The sequence below is a fragment of the Arachis stenosperma genome, chromosome 10, assembly GCF_014773155.1.
Source record: "Arachis stenosperma cultivar V10309 chromosome 10, arast.V10309.gnm1.PFL2, whole genome shotgun sequence".
In the NCBI taxonomy this organism is placed as follows: Eukaryota; Viridiplantae; Streptophyta; class Magnoliopsida; order Fabales; family Fabaceae; genus Arachis; species Arachis stenosperma.
This window is the reverse complement of record NC_080386.1, coordinates 71965064-71974214: the sequence shown is the minus strand read 5'-3', so window position 1 is coordinate 71974214 and position 9151 is coordinate 71965064. Positions and strand designations below refer to the sequence as shown.

The following is a 9151-nucleotide window of genomic DNA, read 5'->3' as shown; positions in this document are numbered from 1 at the left end:
GAGAAGCCAAGGCACAACTCTCTGTTGAGGACCTGACCGAATTCTTCAAAGAAGAAGAACCTATGGCAGCCGAAAACAACAACAATGCCAACAATGCAAGGAAGGTGCTGGGTGACTTTACTGCACCTACTCCCGACTTCTATGGGAGAAGCATCTCTATCCCTGCCATTGGAGCAAACAACTTTGAGCTTAAGCCTCAATTAGTTTCTCTAATGCAACAGAATTGCAAGTTCCATGGACTTCCATTGGAAGATCCTAATCAGTTTTTAGCTGAGTTCTTGCAAATCTGTGACACAGTCAAGACTAATGGGGTTGACCCTGAGGTCTACAGACTGATGCTATTCCCTTTTGCTGTAAAAGACAGAGCTAGAATATGGTTGGACTCTCAACCTAAGGAAAGCCTGGACTCTTGGGAAAAGCTAGTCAATGCCTTCTTGGCAAAGTTCTTTCCACCTCAAAAATTGAGTAAGCTTAGAGTGGAAGTCCAAACCTTCAGACAGAAAGATGGTGAATCCCTCTATGAAGCTTGGGAAAGATACAAACAATTAATCAGAAAGTGTCCCTCAGACATGCTTTCTGAATGGAGCATCATAGGTATTTTCTATGATGGTCTCTCTGAACTATCCAAGATGTCTTTGGATAGCTCTGCTGGAGGATCTCTTCATCTGAAGAAGACGCCTACAGAGGCTCAAGAGCTCATTGAAATGGTTGCAAATAACCAATTCATGTACACTTCTGAAAGAAATCCTGTGAACAATGGGACTGGTCAGAAGAAAGGAGTTCTTGAGATTGATACTCTGAATGCCATACTGGCTCAGAACAAGATATTGACTCAACAAGTCAATTTGATTTCTCAAAGTCTGTCTGGAATGCAAAATGCACCAAGCAGTACTAAGGATGCTTCATCTGAGGAAGAAGCTTATGATCCTGAGAACCCTTCAATGGAAGAGGTGAATTACCTAGGAGAACCCTATGGAAACACCTATAATTCTTCATGGAGAAATCACCCAAATTTCTCATGGAAGAATCAAGAGAAACCTCAACAAGGTTTCAACAACAACAATGGTGGAAGAAACAGGTTTAACAATAGCAAGCCTTTTCCATCATCTTCTCAGCAACAGACAGAGAATTCTAAGCAGAACCCCTCTGATTTAGCAACCATGGTCTCTGATCTAATCAAAACCACTCAAAGTTTCATGACTGAAACAAGGTCTTCCATTAGGAATTTGGAAGCACAAGTGGGACAGCTGAGCAAGAAAGTTACTGAACTCCCTCCTAGTACTCTCCCAAGCAATACAGAAGAAAATCCAAAAGGAGAGTGCAAGGCCATCAACATGGCCGAATTTGGAGAGGAGGGAGAGGAAGTGGACGCCACTGAGGAAGGCCTCAATGGGCGTGCACTAGCCTCTAATGAGTTCCCAAATGAGGAACCATGGGAATCTGAGGCTCAAAATGAGACCATAGAGATTCCATTGGACTTACTTCTGTCATTCATGAGCTCTGATGAGTATTCTTCCTCTGAAGAGGATGAGTATGTCACTGAAGAGCAAGTTGCTAAATACCTTGGAGCAATCATGAAGCTAAATGCCAAGTTATTTGGAAATGAGACTTGGGAGGATGAACCCCCTTTGCTCACCAAAGAACTGGATGACTTGTCTAGGCAGAAATTACCTCAAAAGAAACAAGATCCTGGGAAGTTTTCAATACCTTGTACCATAGGCACCATGACCTTCAAGAAGGCTCTGTGTGACTTAGGGTCAAGTGTAAACCTCATGCCTCTCTCTGTAATGGAGAAGCTAGGGATCTTTGAGGTGCAAGCTGCAAGAATCTCACTAGAGATGGCAGACAACTCAAGAAAACAAGCTCATGGACTTGTAGAGAATGTTCTGGTAAAATTTAAAGACCATTACATCCCTACTGATTTTATAGTCCTAGAAACTGGGAAGTGCATGGATGAATCCATCATCCTTGGCAGACCCTTCCTAGCCACGGCAAAGGCTGTGATTGATGTTGATGGAGGTGAACTGATCATTCAAGTGAATGAAGAATCCTTTGTGTTTAAGGCTCAAGGATATCCCTCTGTCACCATGGAGAGGAAGCATGAAGAGCTTCTCTCAAATCAGAGACAAACAGAGCCCCCACAGTCAAACTCTAAGTTTGGTGTTGGGAGGCCACAACCAAACTCTAAGTTTGGTGTTGAACCCCCACATTCAAACTCTAAGTTTGGTGTTGGGAGGTTCCAACATTGCTCTGAGTATCTGTGAGGCTCCATGAGAGCCCTCTGTCAAGCTACTGACATTAAAGAAGCGCTTGTTGGGAGGCAACCCAATGATTATATTTTATATATTTTCTTTTGTTATTTTATGTTTTTTTTGTAGGTTGATGATCATAAGAAGACACAAAATCAATTGAAAAAGCAAAAACAGAATGAAAAACAGGAAGAAAAACAGCACACCCTGGAGGAAGAATTCACTGGCGTTTAAACGCCAGTGAGACTAGCAGTTGGGCGTTTAACGCCCAGTCTGGCACCATTCTGGGCGTTTAACGCCAGAAAGGGACACCAGACTGGCGTTAAACGCCAGAAAAGGGCAAGAACCTGGCATTAAACGCCAGGAATTGGCACCAGCCCGGCGTTTAACGCCAGAAATGGCTCAAAACGTGATTTTGAATGCCATTTGGTGCAGGGATGACTTTTCCTTGACACCACAGGATCTGTGGACCCCACAGGACCCCCACCAACCCCACCACTCTCTCTCTCTTCTTCACCCATTCACCAATCACCTCAATACCTCTTCCCCAAAAACCCCTCACCTATCAAATCCCATCTTTCTCTTCACCACTCACATCCATCCTTCATAAAACCCCACCAACCTCACCCTTCAAATTCAAACCACTTTCCCTCCCAAACCCACCCATAATGGCCGAACCCCATCTCCCCCCTCTCCTATATAAACCCTTCTTAACCCCTTCATTTTCACACAACCTAAACACCACTTCTCCCCCTCCTTGGCCGAATACATAAGCCACTCACTTCCTACTCATTTCTTCTTCTTCTACTCTCTTCTTTCTTCTTTTGCTCGAGGACGAGCAAACCTTTTAAGTTTGGTGTGGTAAAAGCGTTGCTTTTTCGTTTTTCCATAACCATTTATGGCATCCAAGGCCGGAGAAACCTCTAGAAAGAGGAAAGGGAAGGCAAAAGCTTCCACCTCCGAATCATGGGAGATGGATAGATTCATCTCAAGGGTGCATCAAGACCACTTCTATGAAGTTGTGGCCTTGAAGAAGGTGATCCCCGAGGTCCCCTTTTCACTCAAAAAGGGTGAATATCCGGAGATCCGACATGAGATCCGAAGAAGAGGTTGGGAAGTGCTTACCAACCCCATTCAACAAGTCGGAATCTTGATGGTTCAAGAGTTCTATGCCAATGCATGGATCACCAAGAACCATGATCAAAGTGTGAACCCAGATCCAAAGAATTATCTTACAATGGTTCGGGGGAAATACTTGGATTTTAGTCCGGAAAATGTAAGGTTAGCATTCAACTTGCCCATGATGCAAGGAGATGAACATCCTTACACTAGAAGGGTCAATTTTGATCAAAGGTTGGACCAAGTCCTCACAGTCATATGTGAAGAGGGCGCACAATGGAAGAGAGATTCAAGAGGGAAGCCAGTTCAATTGAGAAGGCATGACCTCAAACCCGTGGCTAGAGGATGGTTGGCGTTCATCCAACGCTCAATCATTCCCACTAGCAACCGGTCTGAAGTTACTCTAGACCGGGCCATCATGATTCATAGCATCATGATTGGAGAAGAAGTGGAAGTTCATGAGGTTATAGCCCAAGAACTCTACAAGGTGGCGGACAAGTCTTCCACCTTGGCAAGGTTAGCCTTTTCTCATCTCATTTGTCACCTCTGTTATTCAGTAGGAGTTGACATAGAAGGAGATATCCCCATTGATGAGGACAAGCCCATCACCAAGAAAAGGATGGAGCAAACAAGAGACCCCTCTCATCATGAGATCCCTGAGATACCTCAAGGGATGCACTTTCCTCCACAAGACTATTGGGAGCAACTAAACACCTCCCTAGGAGAATTGAGTTCCAACATGGGACAACTAAGGGTGGAGCACCAAGAACACTCCATTCTCCTCCATGAAATAAGAGAAGATCAAAGAATCATGAGAGAGGAGCAACAAAGACAAGGAAGAGACATTGAGGAGCTCAAGCACTCCATAAGACCTTCAAGAGGAAGAACAAGCCGCCATCACTAAGGTGGACCCGTTCTTTAATCTCCTTGTTCTTTAATTTTCTGTTTTTCGAATTTTAGTGCTTTATGTTTGTCCATGCTTGTGTCTTGTGATCATTAGTGTCTTAGTGTCTATGCCTTAAAGTTATGAATGTCCTATGAATCCATCACCTTTCTTAAGAATTGTTCTTAATTGAAAAAGAAAAGGATTGCATGAATTTTGAATTTTATAACAGTTTAATTATTTTGATGTGGTGGCAACACTTTTGTTCTCTGAATGTATGCTTGAACAGTGCATATGTCTTTTGAATTTGTGGTTCATGGATGTTGGCTCTTGAAAGAATGATGAAAAAGGAGACATGTTACTGAGGATCTGAAAAATCATAAAAATGATTCTTGAAGCAAGAAAAAGCAGTGAATACAAAAAAAAAAGGGGGGAAGCAAGCGAAAAAAAAAACCGAAAAAAAAAAGAAAGAAAAAGAAAGAAATAAAGTTGTAATCCAAGGCAATAAGAGTGTGCTTAAGAACCCTGGACACCTCTAATTGGGGACTTTAGCAAAGCTGAGTCACAATCTGAAAAGGTTCACCCAATTATGTGTCTGTGGCATGTATGTATCCGGTGGTAATACTGTAAGACAGAGTGCTTTGGGCCACAGCCAAGACTCAATAAGTAGCTGTGTTCAAAAATCATCATACTTAACTAGGAGAATCAATAACACTATCTGGATTCTGAGTTCCTAAAGAAGCCAATCATTCTGAGTTCCAAAGGATAGAGTGAGATGCCAAAACTATTCAGAGGCAAAAAGCTAAAAGCCCCGCTCATCTAATTAATACTGATCTTCATAGATGTTTTTGGAGTTCATTGCATATTCTCTTCTTTTTTATCTTATTTGATCTTCAGTTGCTTGGGGACAAGCAACAATTTAAGTTTGGTGTTGTGATGAGCGGATAATTTGTACGCTTTTTGGCATTGTTTTTAGTATCTTTTAGTTAGTTTTTAGTATATTTTTATTAGTTTTTAGTTAAAATTCACTTTTCTGGACTTTACTATGAGTTTGTGTGTTTTTCTGTGATTTTAGGTATTTTCTGGTTGAAATTGAGGGATCTGAGCAAAAATCTGATCCAGAGACTCAAAAGGACTGCAGATGCTGTTGGATTCTGACCTCCCTGCACTCGAAGTGGATTTTCTGGAGCTACAGAAGCCCAATTGGCGCGCTCTTAACGGCGTTGGAAAGTAGACATCCTGGGCTTTCCAGCAATATATGATAGTCCATACTTTGCCCAAGATTTGATGGCCCAAACCGGCGTTCAAAGTCACCTACTGAAATTCCAGCGTTAAACGCCGGAACTGGCATCTAAATGGGAGTTAAACGTCCAAACTGGCATAAAAGCTGGTGTTTAACTCCAAGAAGAGTCTCTACACGAAAATGCTTCATTGCTCAGCCCAAGCACACACCAAGTGGGCCCGGAAGTGGATTTCTATGACATTTACTCATCTTTGTACACCTTAGGCTACTAGTTTTCTATAAGTAGGACCTTTTACTATTGTATTTTCATCTGGGTAGCTATCTTTGAGTTTCATGCTATCTTAGATCATTTGGGAGGCTGGCCTCACGGCCATGCCTAGACCCTGTTCTTATGTATTTTCAACGGTGGAGTTTCTACACACCATAGATTAAGGTGTGGAGCTCTGCTGTACCTCGAGTATTAATGCAATTACTATTGTTCTTCTATTCAATTCCGCTTGTTCTTTGTCCAAGATATCACTTGTTCTTCAACTTGATGAATGTGATGATCCGTGACACTCATCATCATTCTCACCTATGAACAAGGTGACTGACAACCATTCTTGTTCTACAAGCATATGAGGCTCTAGTGTTTATCTCTTGGATTCCTGATACACGACGCATGGTTGATCGCCTGACAACCGAGTGCTCGCCTGACAAACGAGCCAGCCATTCCGTGAGATCAGAGTCTTCGTGGTATAGGCGAGAACTGATGGCGGCATTCAAGAGAATCCGGAAGGTCTAACCTTGTCTGTGGTATTCTGAGTAGGATTCAATGATTGAATGACTGTGACGTGCTTCAAACTCCTAGCAGGCGGGGCGTTAGTGACAGACGCAAAAGGATCGATGGATTTTATTCCGGCCTGACCGAGAACCGACAGTTGATTAGCCATATGCTGTGACAGAGCATAGGAACATTTTCACTGAGAGGATGGGAGGTAGCCATTGACAACGGTGAAACCCTACATGAGCTTGCCATGGAAAGGAGTAAGAAGGATTGGATGAAGACTGTAGGAAAGCAGAGAGACGGAAGGGAAGGCATCTTCATACGCTTATCTGAAGCTCTCACCAATGATATACATAAGTATCCCTATCTTTATCTTTATGCTTTATTCGTTTATCACTATACCCATTTGAGTCTGCCTGACTGAGATTTACAAGGTGACCATAGCTTGCTTCATACCAACAATCTCCGTGGGATCGACCCTTACTCACGTAAGGTATTACTTGGACGACCCAGTGCACTTGCTGGTTAGTTGTACGAAGTTGTGTTTATGCCATGGTATTGAGCACCAAGTTTTTGGATTCATTACCGGGGATTATTTGAGCCGTGAAAAGTATTGATCACAATTTCGTGCACCAGCAGCGTAGCAAGGCAACCAAGGGTGAAGTCCCAGGTTCGAAACCTGGTGGAAGCACACGCTGCCCCTTTTTCCTTGGTTTTCTTGGCACCAAAGTAGCGCCTAGTTCCTTGCTTCCTCATGGTGCTGTGCTCGATTCTTGGAGATTGAAAACAAGCCAAATTTTGCTTGTTTTCCTTGTACTTGTGCGCTACTCCTTTCCTCCTTGTTCTTGGGTTCGAAACCCATGGGTAACACTAGGAGAGCAATTTCCTTTGAATTTTTCTTGGATGAAGCCCGATATTGCTCTTGAGGAGGGCAGGGCAGAATTTTTGCTTCCTTTGGTCTTTGGCATAGAATTGTGCTCCGCTCTTATTGTGGGCAGGGCAGTGATATTTTGGAGGCTTGGTTTATTATGCTGCTCTCTTGGAGAGCAGTGTGCTCTTGTGGAGAGCAGTGTTTGCTTCCTCCTTCTATGTTGCACCACACTTCTCCTTCCATGGCCACACTTCTTAAGCCACGTTTTTCTTCTTTTCTTCCTTTCTTCACCTACAAGAAACCAAAGCAACCAATCAAAGTATCTCCAAACTCATAAGGTTTATAATTCATTAAAAATCAATTAATTTTAGTTCAAACCTCATGATTTAGCATCAATTTAATGGTGGTTGTTTGATTTAAAGAAGACATGCAATTCCACTATAAATTGCTTACTTATAGTGCAAGAAAGTGCATAAAAACTTGTGAAACAAGTGAAATTAGCTTGAGAAATGGGTATATGATGACTTGTCATCACAACACCAAACTAAAATCTTGCTTGTCCCCAAGCAAGCATCAAAATTAAGAGGAAATGAAATGAAAAAGAAAAGCATACATATCCTTATTAGGCATATAGTAGAACTTGATTCATAGAGTTTTTATGAAGACAAAGATAACTCAGTTATTATTTGCTGTTACATAATATACACTTTTCCTCAAAGGCTTACTAAACTTGCTGTTGTAAGGTTTACTTTTTGCTTGCTCCCTTGCTAACTTTTCTTTTCTTATTTTGCTTAACAAGCTTATTATTCTTTGAAGGCTTGGTGTCAAATGTTGCAGTAGCCTTTGGCTTTATTTTTACTCAACATTTCTTCACCACAGACACATGGCTCACTATTTCCTCCTAGGATCATTGATGCCCAGCACCTCTTTGGATAACTAAATGTTCTGTATCTAGGTTGCTCTTTATTGTGGACTTTCAATTGGCCATCCCAAATCAGTTGATCTAAGTGGCCAGGTTTTGAAATACCCCTTAGAATTTACTTATCCAAGCATATCCTAGTACAAGAACACCACAGGCATGTGTCCTAGGGTCCAAGCTATTGGTGCCCAGCCTTTATTCTTTGTTTTTCTTGCCACATTGGCTTTTTCTTTTTCCTTTTCTTTCTGTTTTATTTTGTTCTCAAGGGATTTTTTTTTCTTTACTGATAGGAACCTTTATGACAGCAAGCTAGCTCACACTTCAATGAAAATGATATTATGCAGCAATTATTTCATGAGTTATGCATTTAATCAAACACATATACCACCATTAACTTCCATTCTAACTTATGCAACATTAGATATTTTACTTTCTAATTCAAACATTTCTCTTTTATTCAAGCATATGGGAAACAAAACAAAATTTAAAGCTAAGTGATGAATGACAAGCATTATGCAGATTAGCATACTTAATCAAACAACTTCACTTGCAACTAGATGAACACTTTAGCAAGACATACAAGAATTCCTGAATTAAAACTTTTCACAACAACAAGGATCAAGTGTAAATACAACCTTTTAAGTTGCAGCTTTTCATTCTTCCTCCTGTTGCCTCCCTTTTGAGTCATAATGCAAATTGTCTTCAAATACTGGCTAGTTTTCTGCATAATTATCAAAAGTTGCTTACATCTCAAGCCCTTAAGTGAATGGTTAGTATGCATGAGTTGAGTATGTCTTTTGGATTTATTTTGGTGTGGGAACACCAAACTTAATTCCTTACCACTGCCTCTGATGCAACAAGTTAACCATATGTGAAACCTTGTGTCCTTGCTAAAGGTTATGGAATTAAAGCTAAAAAGCAGTTAAATAATTGAATAATTTATCTGATTGCTTGGAGCTAGCATTGTGCAGGAAGTGAGAATGTTCTTTTAAATGAGATTTTGGTGGAACACCAAACTTAGAATCCTTCATTCTCCCTTAAATTGTTTTGGTGTGTAACACCAAACTTAGCTCCTTGCATTACAGACCAATTATTCAACCT

The 9151-nt window shown here is 41.3% G+C and overlaps 1 non-coding gene across 1 annotated transcript; it reads right to left on the bottom strand.

Annotated features, from left to right (window-relative positions):
- Positions 1–467: 467 nt before the first annotated feature.
- Positions 468–575, bottom strand: LOC130958621 (small nucleolar RNA R71). Its single transcript, XR_009077734.1, has one exon. It is a non-coding gene; the product is annotated as a small nucleolar RNA R71 (small nucleolar RNA).
- Between the last annotated feature and the right edge of the window lie 8576 nt (positions 576–9151).